At 48.2% G+C, this 18,482-nt stretch overlaps 1 protein-coding gene and 3 non-coding genes across 7 annotated transcripts in view; all 4 read left to right on the forward strand.

The window, feature by feature from the left end:
* Positions 1–1,900: 1,900 nt before the first annotated feature.
* The window catches only part of RCC1 (regulator of chromosome condensation 1), a 31,585-nt gene continuing 15,003 nt past the window's right edge, over positions 1,901–18,482 (forward strand). Inside the window, exons 1-3 of one of the 4 annotated variants that reach the window (XM_072609577.1) lie at positions 1,901–1,977; positions 3,652–3,687; positions 4,219–4,255. The gene's annotated coding sequence lies outside the window, so the exon portion shown is untranslated. Of the gene's footprint in view, positions 1,978–2,297; positions 2,344–3,555; positions 3,688–4,218; positions 4,256–14,499; positions 14,589–18,482 lie in introns of those variants that run through there. The other 3 variants (XM_072609580.1, XM_072609579.1, XM_072609578.1) reach the window with 3 other exon arrangements.
* LOC140509367 (small nucleolar RNA SNORA73 family) lies at positions 3,359–3,559 on the forward strand. Its single transcript, XR_011968692.1, has one exon. It is a non-coding gene; the product is annotated as a small nucleolar RNA SNORA73 family (small nucleolar RNA).
* Positions 3,947–4,149, forward strand: LOC140509369 (small nucleolar RNA SNORA73 family). Its single transcript, XR_011968694.1, has one exon. It is a non-coding gene; the product is annotated as a small nucleolar RNA SNORA73 family (small nucleolar RNA).
* Positions 4,322–4,522, forward strand: LOC140509368 (small nucleolar RNA SNORA73 family). The gene has a single exon (XR_011968693.1). It is a non-coding gene; the product is annotated as a small nucleolar RNA SNORA73 family (small nucleolar RNA).

Here is an 18,482-nt window from a genome sequence, read left to right on the forward strand (position 1 = left end):
AGTAAGACAGGACAATTAACAAAGCAATGTCAGTCAGGTCTTGAGATTCCAAGCTGGGTAAACATATGTCCCAGGTGGTAAGGAAATCCCACCACTAGTAAGTGGCAGGCTTCCTGCCCCAAACAGGTAACTGACACAGGAAAGGGCAAACAATGTTCAATAGAAACCCAGGATGCCTATTTTTTCTTTACCATTAATATCCCATAACATAGTATGTGTCCATTATTCAAGATATGTCATAACATCGTATGTGTCTATAGATAATAAGATATAAAGGGAAGTCCCATTATTCAATATATGTCATAGGTTAAAGGTCTCCCAAGGAGTGCAGAGTCAGCTTTGGCTGGCTTTTGCTGACATAGGAAGAGGCATTCTCTGAGTTTGCTTCAGAGAGAACAAAGAGATTATTCCAAAATTTTATATTAAACATTATCAATACCTTTACTATCTCTTACTCCCCGTATCCAAGTTATGGTCAAGACCTGTAGATTTCACCTTTGCACCATCTCTCCAATATGCTCCTTTCTTTCTTCTGACACTGCCGCCATTCTGATGCAGGTTCTCATCATCAAACACTAAAGCGATTGTCTTAAAACACAGATCCTATCCCCCCCCCCCCCACCTTACTCTATAACTATAAACTCCACTGGCTCCCTATTGCCTCCAGGATCAAATACAAAATTCTATTTGCCACTTGAAACCCTTCATAATCTCGCCTTCTCTTACCTTTCCATCTTCTTTATCCCTTACTCCCTGACATGTCCTCTTCTATCCAGTGACATTGGCTTCCTGGCTATTGCTACAACAAGATATTCCACCTCTCCATATTCTCTGGTTGTCCCCTATGCCTGGAATGCTCTCCCTTCTCAGCTCCAACTACTGACCTGCCTGGCTTCCTTTAAGTCAGGACTAAAATCCCATCTCCTACAGGAAGTCTTCCCCAACCCCTTTTAATTCCAATGCCTTCTTTCTGTTAATTATCTCCTATTTATGCTGTATACAACTTACTTTGGATGTATTTGCCCATTGTCTCCCCCTTTAGATTCTGAACTCCTTCAGGACAGAGACTGAATTTTGCCACCTTTTGTATCTCAAATTCTTGGCACAGTATAGGGTCCACAGAAGGCACTTAATACATGTTTATTGATGCATTATATATCTTATCTTCTTTCAGATGTAAGCTCTTTTCTATTTATATCTCCAGCCCATGGTACACTTTTTTGCACACAGGAAGAGCTAAATAAATGTTTTTTTCATTCATTCGTTTATAATAGAGTCCCTGACTTTAAAGTTCCAGGAGCCTCGAGCTCAGATCCTGCGACCCTGGGCAAGTTAATTTACATCTGTCTGAGTTTCCCCATCGGTAAAATGGGGATAGTAACAGCCCCTCCCACTCAGGGTTCCCGAGGATCAAAGGAGATACCTGTAAAGCCCTTGGCAAGCTTAAGAGGGGCAATTAAATGGAAGCTAATCCATGCTTGCACGAGGAGGTGTGGACCTGAATTAATAATCCTTGAGTACAAGGATTCTTTTATTTTCCTCTCTGCTCTTACAGCACAGTTGGCACTTAATAAATGCTTTCTTAAATGAACTGAAAGTCAGGGCTCTAAGGAAAAGAGTAACCTTCATTTTCCTCCACTCAGCACAAGGTAGGCGCCTGAGCTACAATGTAGCCAAACCACTTTGGCTCCCCGCCGCAAGGCGCACCTGGGAAACAAACTTAAAAAAAAAAAAAAAAGCCCAACCGAAGGAGCTCACGGACAGATATCTCGCGAGATTTCTCGATCCTGTCGTGCGACTGTCGCCATTTCTTTCGTCACTTCCGCCCCAAGCTACTTCGAACTCTCGCGGTGCGACGCCAAAATGTGCGCCTGCTCAGAAGCCGCTGCGCGCCCCAATCCGGGTATAAATGGGCGTGCTCAGGGGGTGCTTCTCTCTTTCGGCGGTGACGGTGGAGTTGTTTTGTCAGTCGTAGAGGTAAGTAAGGGTGTGGCTCTGTCAGCCTCTACCCTGGTCTCTCCGCATGCCTGCCCCCTGCCCCCTGCCCCCTGCCCCCTGCCCCCTGCCCCCTGGCTCCGGCTTTCTCTTTCGGATCCCCTTTTTTCTCCTTCCCTTTTTAGCTGCAGGAAAAGTTTGGCCGCCATGCGGCCGCCGCCAAGGCGCGTGCGCAGAGCCTCCCGCTCATGCCTGGGTCCCCATCCCACCCGCTCCCCGGGGCCCTCGAGCCCCATCCGCCGTCACCCCCGGCCGGGCCGGCGGCTGCCCAGCAGCAGGGGGCCGGCCGGTGCAAGGGGCCCGAAGCTGGGCAGGACCGAGTTCTAATCCGACCTCAGAATATCAAATGTGAGATAACGTTTGTAAAGTCTGCGGTACCTCCCTGGTACGCAGGAGGTGTTTAATGTTTATTCCTTCTCCAGGAAAGACTTGTTTCAGTTCGTTCAGTAAAGGCCCCTTAGTAACGCGTGCTAGCGTGCGTAGTGACTGGGGATTGATTCCTCCCCCCAGTGGTTCACGGCTGAAGAGTGGGAGGCACCCGGGGGCATCCAGCTGGTCTCTTAACCTCAGTGTCCACGTCTTTGTTAGGGGGTAGTAATATGCCGCAGATTGGGGGGAAGCACTAAAGTAATACGTAAACAGGCGGTGGAAGACGTGATCCCAGCCCTCAGGGAGCTTCCTTAGTCGCCAGGCTGCAGTGGGGAGGAAAGGGGCGGAAAGGAATGGCGTAGAAGCTGTTACACCGGTGGAGAAGGTGGGCACCGCGCCTCTGATAGGCTTCAGAAGTCGCTGGGTGCTGAGCCCATGCTGGGGAATGGGAGCCATGTGTGAAAACCACAGCCACGTGGGGATGTAGTACCCCCTATAGGGAGCAGTTAAGTACGGGTGGCTGTAATGGAATGTGTTAGAGTGGGATGGAGTAACTGAAAGAGCTTAAAGTGCCAGGAGAGACCTCTTCACAGAGACTGAAGTTTATTGATCAGGGGAGTGGCTTGATCAAATGTGTAATCTTTATGTAAGGAAAGAAGGGGGGGGGCACCTGGCAGTGTAAAAGTAACGGTTTACAGTGGCTGGACTCAGTACAACTAACCTTCAGATAGGATTTGACTCAGTATTTAGAGGAATCTTGTAAAAAAATTTCTACTCCGAATCCTCTTGGAGGGGCCAAGTGTTGTGGAAATCATTTCCATATCTCTACAAAGAAAAGTTTGTCTTGGAGCCCTTCTGCCATGGGTGGGATCTTTGGGCATGCTTAAGGGAATGACCTATGTTTGTAGGAAATAACTGATTGACAAGGCTATATGTACAAAATTCAGTGGGTCGTTTCAATTTTTGTTGAGTCAGTTAAATCTCCCTTGAATATCCAACGTGGATATCCTGGCTAGATGAGCCCAGGCTCTGTCCAGGTGGCGAAAGGGAGCGTAGGGCCCTTGCCCTAAGACGTACAGTCCCATTCCACAACGTTGGATATCAAGCCGGGCCTTGTGTCTGCACCTGCATATTCCTAAACCTTCTCAGAGTCTTTGGACTGTGACTGAGGAGACAAACCATGCAGGAAACAACTGTTATTGCTTCAGTAACTTGCACGCTGAACCTAGATAGGATATTTTTTTTGTTCTTTCTTGCTTTGAAAATCTCTTTCCTCTTGCTCTTTAGGGTTTTCATAACAGACAAGTCTGGAAAACAGCTGGGGTGAGTTGACATTTTCTTAAAGATGTGGCGCTATTAATAATTTCATTGTTATCTTTGGGAGGTATTTAAAACATTGCCTGTAGAAGCTGATATTTTTCAGTCAACCTGTGGAAAACGTATTAGTTAACTAGACATTGGAGTCATAGCACTTTCCCATAAATTGTAATTGGTAACTTAGCATCATCTGGAGTTGAATCCTCTACGTCGGATCATGTGTCAAGTTTTAGTTTGATGTTCCTTTTTTAATATCTTTCAATATCCAACGTGGATACCCTGGAGAGATGAACCTCTCCAGGCTGTCTGTGTGGCGGGAGGGAGTGTAGGGCTCTTGCCCTGTGACATAAAGTCCCATTCCACAACGTTGGATATCAAGCTGGGCCTTGTGTCTGCACCTGCATATTCCTAAACCTTCTCAGAGTCTTTGAACTGTGACTGAGGAGACAAACCATGCAGGAAACAGCACTGTCCCAGAGTATTGTTACATAGTTTGATGTTGGGATAGGACTAAATTATTCTTTCTCTTTTTTTCAGTATTGTCTTAGCGTGGAGTGTTTCTTCTTGACAATAGGTGAGTGATTCTTATTTTTTTCCTGCTCGGAGCTTGTCACTTGTCACTTGTCTTAAGTCATCCATTCCAACGTGGATATCCTGAGGATCACTCCCCAGGCTCTGTCCAGGTGGCGAAAGGGAGCGTAGGGCCCTTGCCCTAAGACGTACAGTCCCATTCCACAACGTTGGATATCAAGCCGGGCCTTGTGTCTGCACCTGCATATTCCTAAACCTTCTCAGGGTCTTTGGACTGTGACTGAGGAGACAAACCATGCAGGGAACAACTTGAATTTAACATAATTATTGCTGGTTATTGGTGTGTATTATTGGGGTTGTAAAACATGTTTGTTTTTTTTTAATTTTTTTAGGTAAGAACAGGATTTTAAAACATGTCTCAGCAGCTTGTGATGTTACTTGGGATCAAGTGGTCATACATATATGCTTTTATTGACCCAAGGCTGACCCCACCTTATATCTTGTGGTTTTAAAAATGGCTATTTCTCCAGTGAAACATGTAGAAGTTATAGCTCTTAAAGAGCATGCTTCAATGACTGTTACAGATACTGCAGAAGCTCTTTGTATAGGTAGGTCAAGTATTTCAAGAATCATTCAAGTGCACAACGAAACCGGATCAGTCTTCCCCAAGGCGCAAAGGTAAGTGTGGTAGAAAAAGGAAAACAACACCAAGTATTGACAACCATTTGCTGCAATGTAGTCTAATTAATCCTCAGAAAACAAGTAGAGACCTTCAGAGGGACCTGGCAGCTGGAGGAGTTGTAATTGATTCTTCAACAGTATGGCGTAGGCTTCTTGAGATCTGGATAATATCTTACTGGACCAGTAAGAAAGCAGCTGTTAACCACATCTGTGGAGAAAAAACCACTTATGGGCAAGACAATACAAAGACTGGAATGTTGAAGATTGGGAAACAGTAATTTTTACTGATAAAACTCACTTTTTCATTCAGGGTTCTGTGGAAATGTTTTGGGGTTTTTTCACTTCCAGTGGGCCTGGAGGTCTTCTCTCCATTGAGGCACCAATGAACCCTGATAAGTATAGTGATGTACTGAAAAGCCCGATTATTCCAGAACTGTATAAAATCTCAGATGGGAGTGCTTAAATATTGTTTTGTGTCATGTAGCATCTCCAAAAAAGTTGTTAAATTTATCCATGAGATGGAGATAAGCATGCTTCAGTAGCCTGGGAACTCACCTGACTTGAATCTCATCACAGACCTATGGGAGAGAATCAAAGTTAGACCTAGAGAAATGATTGCCCATGAAAGGCATACTTGATAGCCAACGTGAAAAAAGTATTGTTTCATGATGAAGAATTACAAAATAATGTGTCAATCTTGTCCATTCCATGCCAAGTCATATAAAGCAGGTGATTGCAGCAAAAGGTGGACATGTTTATTAAAAGTTGCATGTTGGAGATGAGAAGCGTTGTAAGGTTTATTGTGTATACATTAAATAAATTGTATGATTTTAGTTGTCCTCAATGATTTGCGCACAACTGTTGGTATGTATGTGTCCTTGGTAAGGTTTTATTCCCTTAGAATGATGATGGTTGATCCACTTAACTTTTAAACAGTTTTTAGCTAGTAATCAGGTACTGAGATAACCAGTGTGGATGATCTTTAAAGAAACAGACTTGGCCCAGTTGTCAGAATTTTACTGAGTCTAACAAGCAGTATTGGTCTTCTGAAAACAGGAGAAAATGAAAGGAGTAGTAAGTATTAGTGAGGAGTGGGGATTCAGTAATCTGGCTCCAGCCTTTAGCTTTAGTAGCAGTGTGCGTTCAGGATGCAGAAAGGAAATGTGGGTAAATAAAGTGGAGTGGGAAGTCAAGGGGGCTGAGTTGCCTGTTATGGCTGTTGGTATGACTCCTATTGGTATGACTATTCCAAAGGGCTGGGCTCTGAGAAGATTTAGGAAAATGCAGGTGTAGACACAAGGCCCAGCTTGATGTCCAACATTGTGGAATGGGACTCTTGTCACAGGGCAAGAGAGCTCCAGAGCCTACTCATCAAACTTGAAGCAACTCCTTTTTCACATTTGTTCCTTGGAATGTACCTCTTTGTAACATTTAGAATCTTAACTGTTCAGGGCTCAGCTCTGAAGCCTATTCCTGATGCCCCTTTAAGTCAGAAGAACCATTATATTCAAGTGGGCCAATCGGTCACAAAGGTGGGGAACTAAGTATTGGGACCAAATGTTGGCTTAAACTTCTCTGTATCCCTATTGCTTCTAGTAGCAAATGTAAAATAAACCTTCCCTGGTCCTCCTCAGCACTCCATCCTACCTCCCTGTTTTCCTATCGTCTCTGCCTCTTGAAATTTCTGCTTTAGTCTTGCCTCAAACCCCACTACGCGGACATCTTCCTGATCACTCCTGAGGCTTTGCACGCAGTAAGCACCCGGTATGTTTTATAGCATTGTCACAATTTCCTCATACTGCCTGCAGAATGTGTATGATGTCTCGTAACCTCAGGCAGTTTGCCCCATGCCTGGCATTAACACCTGATGGGAAGTTCTGCTACTTACCTGGACATACTGGTGTATGGTGCTTGATAGATGTGATATCAAAAATCCTAGGTTTACAAAGATAGGACCTGAAAATTTGCATTTCTCTTCAAAGTCCAGGTAGAGACCAAAGGTGTGAACCACTCTTATACTATAGATGTATATAAGTCTTTCTAGGCCTCTCTGAAGTCTTCCTGTTCATCATTTCTTATAGCACAATAGTATTTCATTACATTCATATACCATCATTTATTCAGTCATTCCCCAGTTGATGGGCATCTCCTTGATCTCCAGTTTTTGGCCATCACAAAGAGCTGCTATAAATATTTTTGTACATGTGGGACTCTCTGCCATTTTTATGATCTCTTGGTGATATGATCCTAGAAGCTTTATTGCTGGGCCAAGGGGCTGCACATTTTTGTAGCCCTTTGGGTATAATTCCAAACTGCTCTCCAGAATGGTTGGATCAGCTCACAGCTCTAACTATGAATTAGTGTTCCAACTCTCCCAAATCTTCAACATTTATCATTTCTGTTTTGTCATGTTTAGTTACAGAAATCTTGACTTTCAGTCCTTTCTTTGGAATCCACTGCAAACTGTACTTTGACATTTAATATAAAACCTACTTAACAATTTGCCGACTTTGCCATTACCTCTTGTCACAGTTGTACTTTGAAATTAGCCTAATGCTTCGAATGCACCTCCTAACATTTAGAATCATAAACTTTTCAGGACTCAGTTCTGAAGCCTTCCCAGATGCCCTCCAAAACTATATATTGTATGTCTAGGTGGACTGATAATTCACAAAGGTGGGGAAGGGCTCTTGGGACCAAATGTTGGCTTTAGTCCACCATCAGATTTCTTTCTACACTACTGTATAATTATAAGCCATGGGGATGGAGTGAGTTATAGCGCATCAAAATTGACTTCCCTAAACCCTTCCCCCACCAGGATTGCATAGGCATTGTGGGCCAGTTCAGGGTCATCCTCCAGTCTTGACTGATCTGGAATCCCTGACGTTTGCTATTTAGTATTAGCCTTAGTCAAAACAGGTGAACATAAAAAATTAGAAGGCATACATACAGGCCACCCAGGAAGTGCAAGGGACAGACTTGGTTATTTACCTGGATCAGGAAAGGCAATCTTCCTCTCTGCTGTGCAGTTTCACCCCAGCCAGTTTTCCACCTGGATCAATACTCTTACCCTTGTTCCTGTGGCTGCCCTGTACCTCCTTCCTTAGTCCAGGGCACCTAGGGCTCTTGAGGAAATGTTGCTTGCTAAGGTCAGGCACCAGTTGTGGGCCACAGACCACACAGAAATTGGGTGTCTAGCTGTCTCCCATATAAATTCAAGTCAGTTCCCTGTGCCCTTCACCAAGTGTCAGTACCCACTTCCCCTTTTGCCATCATAGTTACCAGTCCCCTATTTCAGAATTACATTTCAAAGTGACTATTCCTTTGTACCACCCCCAGCAACACCATCTTCCCTGTTAGGAAGCCTGGTAATGGAGGTTGACACCTTATCCAAGACCTCCATGCCATTAATTTCATTGTTCTACCTCACTCACATGTAGTCCGTAATCCCCATAATCTGTCATCCCTTATTCCTGTGCAGCACCTTTTCTGTCTCTGTGCACCCCTTGAACCTTTTTGCTTCTACTTGTGAAGGATGACAAAAACCTCAGGATTTCACTAGATGTCCCTCATCCTCCCAAGTTTTGTATGACAACCCTGCCTTATTCACCCTTATCACTCAGTACTCCAGTATATAAATGGCCTGCTCTGCTCTCTGAATTAACTTTGAGGGAGAGATGTCATAGCACTCTCCACATTTCTAGCTTTGAATAGTGGTAAGGCTTGCCGTCTAAAAGTTCCTTGGACACTTCATATGCCATTATACTGTTTCCCTTGATGCTATATAAACCCAAGCTATCCATGGTTTTCCCATCCCATCCAAAAGGCAACTTCAGACTTTCTTCACTGGTTATTGCTGATCCTGTATAGCCAAATTTTCTGTTTGAGCCCGCCCACTGCCAAAGTCTCTGTCACTTTTGACTGGTGAAGAAGCACAAGACCTCCCTCTCTGTTCCCCCCAGCTCTTGGCTGGCCTCATTTATGTGGAAGGAGGAGGGGATCATTACCGACCAGTAGGACATAGCAAACAACTGGATGTGGTAGCCAGTGGCCTACCCTGCCCAAGCAGTACTGTCCCTATACCTGGGACTCGGACAAAGTGAGGACATCATATTTGACTCTGCAGTAACACTTCTTGCACTCCATGAGGCTGAACCCCTCTTAAATTCATATCACACTCAATACTCAACCAAGCAACCAGTGGACAAAAATTGAACCCCAGCTACTGATGCAGACCATCAGAAAGACTTAATGGACTGAATCCTGCCCAAGTGTTTATAAACTGCCTATCCTTGAAACAGGTAAGTCTGTAAGAGACTTGGAGTCTAACCCCATGGACCATAACTGCCTCATAAGCCTGGACCACCTGCTGACTCTGGTGCGACCACCTCCCAGAGACACCTGTTCCAGATGGCCAAGCTCATCGTTTTGACGGACAGCTCCCGCAGGAGGTCCAAGGGACAAGTTTCTGCAGGTTATGGTATCACCATGGCAACTGAGGTGCTGCCCTAGGCTCACTGTGCACAATAGGCAGGGATAGAAGCATCAGGCGCCTGTGAACTGGGAAAGGGGCTGAAATTGAATATCTACACAAAGAGCAGGTATGCCTCTGGGGTGGTCCATGACTTTGCAATGCTATGGAAGCAGTGAGGATTCTTAACCTTCACCGGACAGCCCATAAAGAACTCTTATGGTCTAGATGGTCTGCTACTCCCAAAGCAGGTGGTTTGTCAAAGCTGCTGTCACTAATGAACCCACTCCTGAGACCTGAGGGAATCTACTGGCTGACCAAGACAGCCCTCTCACCCCTGATTCCTATAATGCTTGCACCCTCACTAACCTAGGAGCTTTAACAAGAGGCCCAGTCCTTGATCTCCAGAAATAATGCACCAATGGTAACTAAAAGGGTGTTCCCCAGACTGAAGTGGAGCTTTGGTAACATGGACACTTGAGTTGTTTTCCCCCTCCACCTGCACTGACCACTGCTGAGCCACCTGCATTACCTGTACCTGATAAGCTTTATGAACTTTCTTCTCAACATAGGTGGGGAGTTTCAAAAAAAGTGGCTGAGGAAGTGGTGTCCAAATGTCAGTCCTGTCCCCTATACAACCCCCCTGAGACTGTCAAGCCTCCTCAAGGCTGCTTTCCACTCCCTTCTTTGCCCTGTGAGACCTAACAGATTGGTTTCATCTAGCTGCCCCCATGCTGAGGATAGAAGTTCACCCTGGTTATGTTTTGTGTATGTATGTTTTCCACCTGGGTAGAGGTCTTCCTGTGTCGGGTGACCACCATAGTGGTTGTAGGGAGGGCCCTATGTGAACACATCCATTATTTAGGGGTCTCACAGGAGGTTCCTGGTGATCAGAAAACCCACTTTACAGGCCAGGGGATCAGGGTGATCCTGGAGACCTGAGGAAGCTGCCAGCACCTGCAATGTGCTTACTACCCTCTGATCTCAGGGCTGGTTGAGAGAACTATTGGGGTGTTGAAGGGATTACTAGGGAAACTCACCTCTGGATTCCAGGCACCCTAGATCAAAGTTTGCCCCATTGCTCTCCTTGCTGTCAGGTCACAACCTGTCCATAAGATCAAATTTTCCCTGTATGAGGTTGTCATCAGGTCACCCTCCCTTCCCCTCCCTCAGCAGATCTTTCCCCACTCTCATTGCATTGTCTTTGGGGAATATTGTGTCAAGCTTAGTGAACAGATTCATCAGGTTTAAGATCTTGGCTCTCATTTCCTAAGTCTGATGCCTGAAGCCAGCTCACCCATCCCCTGGCAACTGAGTATACTGAAAACACCACCTGTGGAAGCATTCCCATGAACCCCGGGTGGAAGGGGCCTTTCCAGGTGCTGCTCACAACCTCCTCTGCCCCCAGATTCCAGGGGATAGACTCATTCATTCATCTGTCACACCTAAAGACTGCCCCCGCTCCTGAGTGGATTTCTGAACTTACTGGAGGCCTTGTCCTATGAAGAAGACATCTGAGGTATCCCTTCAAAAATCTGGACTAGGCCAGTGAGAAGAGAGGCTCCTTCCCTTTTTTTTCATCCTTATAAGCCATATGCTGTTTGCCCATATCTCTTGGCCACATATCTTTGGTTTTGGTTTGCTTTGGCTGTATTATTTTCTTCTAACATGCCCCTCACTCCCCGTACCTTGGGTTTCCTTTCAGCCTGCTCCTTCTGCTTGTTTATAGTTGTCTTGCAAAACCCAAATCTGCCTAGCCCTCAACAGCACTCAGGGCCCTGTTTTTACTAGAGCCACCTTGGTCTCTTTGGCACCCCCTGCAGCTTTTTGCTATGTATCAAATCACACCTCTGGCACCCTGTAGGGAACCTTGATCCATCCTGGTGCAACTACACTATTTGGGTTCATCCTGGTGAACCTTAGCCAGCCACTGGAGGGGGGCTGACTTCATGGTATGTAGCCCTGCCTTCTCCTTGGATCCTAGGAACCAATACAACCCAAGGGGCCTCTGACCATAAGCTCTGCTCAGGTCGACCCACTAGGTTAGGTGTCACCCTGTCACAGTGACTGGTTCCTGGTTAACACCACTTTCTCTACTGGGGCCTGCCTGAAGCTCTGGCCTGACAGAACAGGAGCAGAAACTATCTTTTGGGACTAGTATCAGGGGTACCTCTGGGCAGAACATGGTTATGGCCCAACATCTAATGGCTCCCCTAACAATCCCTGTCTGAACCCTTCTATGGGCATGCTTCTCTCAGCCCTGGCTCCTGTACAGTGGCAGGGGCACACATAAAAAGGCCACTATCAATTGTTTCCCTGGCTCCCTTACATTCTCCCTTACCCTACTATCATCTCTAGGCATGTTTTTTTGTGTAGAACCTCTCTTTACCAAACTTTCCCTCCCCAGTGGACTGGGCTACGTACCATTGTTCATGCTGTGCCTGACTTCTTGTATATTCCAGGCACCACGCTAGTGCCCCTGACTCTCCAAGACCTTGTAACCATGGTTTCCTACGCCTGGGGCATGTCCCACCGCTCCCAGTGCTTGTCCCAAGCCCTACCCCTTGTCGCTGTAGGGGGCAGTATCCAGGCCCCTGCTAGGACTGTAGTAGGAGGTCTGATTTCCACAAATGAGGTTTTCAAGAATCTATCCTGACAAATGGCTGACATGAACAACCAGAAAGCTCTCGAAACCCAGAGCGATGTCTGTGCCTTCTTCAATAAGGAATGCTGTCTTATCGTTGACAACTCCCAAGAGATACAGGATATTGCAAACCGATTTTGTGCTCTTTCCAAACTGTTAAGGGAACCAGCGGCAGAGACCCAATGGAATGACGTATTCAGCTCTCTTTCCCCTGGAGTGGGTGTTCTGATCATATCCCTCCTGCTTTCCGCTCCTGGGATTCTTACTGTCCTTGCTTTCATCTTTCTTGGGGCCTGGTTGTGGCTGGCCTTAGCCCATAAGTCCTCTGCCACCCAGGTGAATGAAATTACCCAGCCCATAATTGTACCTCCTTGTTCTGCCAGACAGATCCAAAAGGGGAGAATGTGAAAACAGGCAGACTCCTGGTTAAGCAAGCAAGGACTGTTAGAAATACCCCTCCCCCTCTGATGAAGAGGATGGCTCTGCCTCTTTGAGCCTTGCTTTTCCTGACAGTTCTTTAAGGCCAAATCTGAGGGCTGCAAGGAGCATTCCACTGCCTTACCCACTTATAGGACTCTGGGGACTTTCCATCCTGACCATCTTCCATGTTCCCTGTATGTGAGGAGTGTCCTGACTTCTGTGAAATGTGGGAAATGGAAACAAACCTGAGGAACAGTGGGGGCCAGGACAGGGCCATTCCCACCCAGCTTTGTTTTTGTCTTTATACTCCGTACAGCCTAACCCAAAGCAAGCTCAGTTTTGCCTGCAGCTCTGCATGCAGCCTGCCAGTTTGAGAGAAATAAATTGTGCATACAACCTAATTCTGTTTGTCTTTCTTGGATCAAAATCCAGGATTGACAAAAGGGAGGAGCACCGGAGGAACCGCAGACTTGGGCATCCTTAAAGGGAAAGTTGGAAACCACTGGGGAGGGAAAATGTGATAGAGCAATCAGCATTGGGGTGGTGGGGTGGAGGTATGGATAATCTAAAGGACAGGCTTAGAGAATTCATGCATTCCACAAACATTAAGTACTTGTACTATGTAGAAGGCCCTGTGCTTCTTATGGAAAAAGCAAAAAAATCCATAAATTAATTCATGAAATGTATATTGTGCTTTGAGAGTCCACGAAGAAAGGATCACTCCCAATGAGTACCTCCCTGGAGGCTTAGTACTGGGGATGCAGAGAAAAACATAAGACAGTCCCTGCCCTCAAAAAGATTACAATGCCAAAAGGCTAGAAATGGCAGCAAGGAGGGTATCCCCCCAGCTCTGCCCAGTGGCAAGATGAAGTCCTTCGGGAGGGTGGGGAAATTGGTTTGAGTTGTAAATTTCGAGTTGAGTTCACCTTGCAGAATGGTGAGTTTGTGGAGGTGATGAAGCCTAGCAAAGTAGCTGAGTAGGAAATGAAATGAATTCCCTGGGTGCTATCCTGGTACGCAATGGAGGAGCTCTCTAATATCCATCCACCCCTTCTCTCCAACCAGAGGAAAGGTGGGGGCTCAGGGGTGCTGAAGGAGGTATGACTTCCTGAGTAGATTTCTTCTTACAGAGGGATTAGATGATAAGAATCAGAAAAATAGCCAGCTGGAAATGATGAAAATTCCTCAAATTCCATCTTTAAATAGTGTGCCTGTTCGTCCTTCCTTGCCAAAGAAGACTGTGCCATCGGAGAAATGATGACATGACTTGCACTTGACTTTGTTTTGAATGAGGGAGGGCTGTGCAGGTCACCAGCCTCACCTCTCCTCCTCCAGAGCCATCTGAATCCAGTGACCAGATATTCATCAGGATGACGGGAGATGACCCAGGATGGGCAGTTGGGGATAAGTGACTTGCCCAAGGTCACCCTGCTAGCGATCTCCAAGGTGTGCATTACAGGCACAGGGAACCAAGGTGAATGAAGCCGGCATAACTGGGCCTTCGACCGCGCTTCTGCTGCGCAGGGTTCTCAGAGGCCAAACGGTCCAACCCCATGCCTTCATAATACCGATTGCTACGAGGTTAATCGCAGGTAGGATCTTCCGGCTCCAGAGCCAGGGTTCTCCTGCTGGCTCTAAGATTCGGAGAGGGAAGGGACCTTGAGACGTATTTCAAAGGGGTCCGAGGAAGCTGGGCATCATCTGGACAGGCATTGATTAGCCTCTCCTACAACACGGCAGGTACTGTGCGCTAAACACTGGGCAAACCCAATCTCATTTCAATCTGATCCACATTTAGGAAGTGCCTGCTGCGTGCCAGCTAAGCGCCGGACCATTTGTTCCTCACGGTCACCCTGGGGGCGGTTCTTGGCCCGTTCTGCGGCTGAGAGGACAGGCAAGCTGAGGCTCGTTACACTCAGCGCCTGAGCTTCGCGCTTCGGGAGGAGAGCGGTGACCCCTTCCCTCGGAATCACCATCTGGATAACGCGCTCGGCCCCAACCAGGCGGCTGCACTCCCCGGGCTAGCCAGCAGGGGTCGCCCACTTTGTTAGCTTTCATTCTCCCGCCCCCAACAGCGCGAACCGCAGGGCGCATGCGTGAGAGCAGTTCGCGGCCCGGCCTGGAGAGTAGGGGAGTTCCGTTTGGCCCACCTGCATTGAGGTAAAAACACCCTGGGATCTAGACCGCAGGACGGAGCTGAGGGTCTGCCGGGTACGGCTATAAGCCCGGCTTCTGCTGGCTGTGTGGTGGGCGGGCGGGGGACCGGCGCCCGGCACCGAGAGGGGTGGAAGAGTTCGGCGCCGCGCGGCCCCCACGTGAAACCCGCCGGAGGAGGAAGCGGCGTCCGCGTGTGCACAGCCCCTCCCCCCGGCCGCCGCATCTCGGGGCGGGCAGCGCCTCGTGCGCGCGCGCCGTCTGCCCCGCTCCGCACGTCCCCGGGAAGGGCGCGTGCGCCGGGCTTGGAAGGTCCCCGGGAAAAGCGCGTGCGCCGCGCTTAGGGGTCCCCGGGAAGGGCGCGTGCTCCGCGCTTAGGGGGTCCCCGGGAAAAGCGCGTGCGCCGCGCTTAGGGGTCCCCGGGAAAAGCGCGTGCGCCGCGCTTAGGGGTCCCCGGGAAGGGCGCGTGCGCCGCCCTGAGGGGTCCCCGGGACGGGCGCGTGCGCCGCGCTGAGGGGTCCCCGGGAAAAGCGCGTGCGCCGCGCTTAGGGGGTCCCCGGGAAGGGCGCGTGCGCCGCGCTTAGGGGTCCCCGGGACGGGCGCGTGCGCCGCGCTTAGGGGCTCCCCTCGCTTGGAAGGACACTCGGCGCTCCGCTGGAGGTGCCCCCGCGGCCCTTTCCCCGCCGACGAGCTCGTTGGCGCGCTCCCGCCGCGTGTGCTCTCGGGTCCTCCCCTTGAGCGCTTGCACCAGGCGGGAAATTTCAAATCGCTGTCTGTCTGAGTCGCGGGAAGCTGGCGGGAGCGGACGGGAGGACGGCGGAGGGAGGGTCCGCCTCGCGGCCGGCCCAGGGTCGGGCGTGGCTTCCTTTTTCGCTCCCCTCCCCCCGAAGCCCCGCGGCAGCCGTGACGCGGAGCCTTCTGGGCACACAAATCTGAGAGACGTGGTCCTGGAGGAGAAGAGGGGAGATGGCCGGCTCCTTCGGTGGCGTGGCCTCCGGCCTCGGAAGCCTAGGCTCCATAACCTGAGGCTCTGGGAGATGGAAGGGCTGGGCCGTGGAGACTACCCCTTTGGAGGCCCCTGAAGTCCAGTCGCCTGGTTCCGGAGACCTCAGCCAGAGCTCTCCGGCAGAACTTCTCACACAGTTAGGTTTTTCAGCCTGAGACGGGCCAGGAGGTGCGGAGAGCACCGTCATCTCCTCCTAAATGAGAGCCAGGGTGTAGAGCCTTGCAGGAGGACAGGGGGGTCACTTTTAGGGCTCGAGGCCCTCAGAGACCACAGGACATTCGTTGTCAGCTCCTTTGGAGGGATGGGAGGGGAAGGGGGCGAGGCAGCGGACTCTGGAGTGCGTGTGCCTGAGGAAGGGGCATCCAGCCAGAGGAGACAGACCCAGAACGTGTGCCCGGCCGTGGTTTGATTGAACATGACCAGTTGTCCAGCAGGAAGCAGCGCAGCCCTGCCTAGACAGCCCCATCTTGTTTTCCCCTTTAAAATGAAAGGTTTGATGGTCTCTGGGTCCCTTTCAGGGCTGGTTCTGACCTTCCTCCCTGATGCAAGTAACAATGGATAGAGTCTTTAGGGATCTTTGCAACACTTGTTCAGTTGTATCAGTCTCTGTGATCCCATTTTGGAATTTTCTTGGCAAAACACTGGAGTGGTTCACCATTTCCTCCTCCAGCTCATTTTACAGATGAGGAAACTGAGGCAAGTAAAGTTTAGTAACTTGCCCAGAGTCACACAGCTAGTAAGTGTTAGGCCAGATTTGAACTCAGAAAGAAGTCTTATGACTTCATAAAATGCTTATTTTGCCTTGTTTCCTTCTCAAGGTATTCATTTCCTTATCTGTAGAAAACGATGAAGGGCATTCAGGAGAGAAGTGGGATAGGGATTGAGTGGTTTCTGGGATCTCATCTGATAGGTATGGTTCTGCGATAGGTAGAGACCAGGATGGCTGAGGAGGGAGAAAAGGTACTCTGCTCCAAGCTATGTGTAGAGTACAAGGCCCTTCAGCCAGAGAAGGTGTGTGTATAGACCCTCACATAGTTTTGTTTTTCTTTCAGTATGCTCTGTTCCACTGTCCTGGAGGTATTCACTTTGTCTATTCACAGTGCCTGGAACTTGTTAAATGTCCATTTAACAAATATCGGAATTGGAAAAGACCTTAGAACCGGGAAATGTCAGATGGAGGAGAGATGTGAGAACACGGAATGATTCCCAGGCCTAGTCTAGCATCATCAATTGCCTTTTGGGCAACTCAGACTGGATGTCTCGTGGGCAGCTTAGACTCACTATGTCCGGAATAGATCTTAGTATCTTTGCCCCAAGCCCTCCTGTCTTCCAGACTGCCCTGTTATTGTGAAAGGTACCACTCTTCCCTTAGTTGCTCAGGCTGGAACCTCAGTCTCAGGCTTGATTCCTCCCTGGCACTCACTTCACATATTCAGTCTTGTTATGTTCACATCTGTCATATCCACTCACCCAGCTGCCCCACAGTGCAGGTGGCTCCCCTGACCCAATTCTTTCACTGTTCCACTATGTCCTTTTACTCACCTGTCACAATGATGTTCCTAATATACATTTCTGACCATGTCACACTTCCCATCCATTCTAGACATTACATTATTTCTAGGATCAAGTGGAAAATCTTCTATTTGTGCATTTAAATCATTTTACCACCTGCACTTCCTGCCTTTGCAGTCTTTTTACACATTACTCTTTTCTGGAACTTTGCAGATCCCTCCTGCCTGTAATGCTCTCCCTCCTTAGCTCTATCTCCTGATGGCCCTGGCTTGCTTCTCAAATTCTCCTTTCAGCAGGAGGCCTTTTCCAGTCTCCTTCCTCCCCTCAGACATTCCTACAACTTGTGTGTGTACATTCTGAAGCTCATGCATTGGACAACATTAGGCACCTGCCTAAGTGCTGGACCCTTCTGGCTTCAGAGTGATTATCAATAGTAACTGTTGCTGAGTAACTTAGCTCCTTCTCTCTTGTCTGTCTCCCCCTCCCCTTCCTCCTCTCCAAAGGAAGGTAAATTTGGATGGGTGTTACCTCACCCTATGTGAGTACCTGAATAGACCTTGGCCTAAAGGGGCCAGTGCATCCTGGGTCATCTCCAGTCATCCTGATGAATATCTGGTCACTGGATTCAGATGACTCTGGAGAAATGAGCCTGGTGACCTGTATAGCCCTCCCTCACTCAAAACAAAGTCAAGTGCAAGTTTCTGATGGCATGGTCTTCTTCAGCAATGAAGGACAAACACACACTTTTCCCTGTTGTCTCCTCCATTAGAATGTAAGATCCTTGAGGGCAGGCACCATCTTTTTCCTTTTTTTTGTATATCTGATACTGAACCCAGTGCCTGGCACATTCTTGTGGGTAGACACATAGAGCCATAAAGCAACCAGACCCATATATAACAAAGTTCTAATTACCTTGCAGCTAGGTGGAGCAGTGAGTAGAGTGCCAGGCTTGGAGTAAAGAACACCTGAGTTCAAACAGACCTCACGTTTATTAGCTGCGTGATCCTGGCAAGTCACATAACTGCTCTTTGCCTTAGTTTCCTCAACTAACTCACTCACACATAATAAATTTCATGTAAATAGTGTTTGGCTGTTATTAATTATACATAACAAATGGGTTTAGAGACAGGGAATGGGGTTGGTGAGTGTCCTTCATTCTCTGCTTTTTAGATTTAGCAGGTAAGGAGAAAATAGCTGCAGGAGTCAAGTGTCGTCTTTTAAGAAGGTCAGGGATGTTTGAAAACAGTGTAGGAGAGGAAGGAAGGGAGGGAGGGAGGGGAGGAGTACGGGAGTATACGTTAAACCCTTAAAACACTTCAGTAAAAGCTTGGAATACCAATTCAAAAGTGAGACCGTCAAGGAGCTTACTTTCTAATGGGAGA

Source organism: Notamacropus eugenii, chromosome 5 (assembly GCF_028372415.1).
Source record: "Notamacropus eugenii isolate mMacEug1 chromosome 5, mMacEug1.pri_v2, whole genome shotgun sequence".
Taxonomy (NCBI): Eukaryota; Metazoa; Chordata; class Mammalia; order Diprotodontia; family Macropodidae; genus Notamacropus; species Notamacropus eugenii.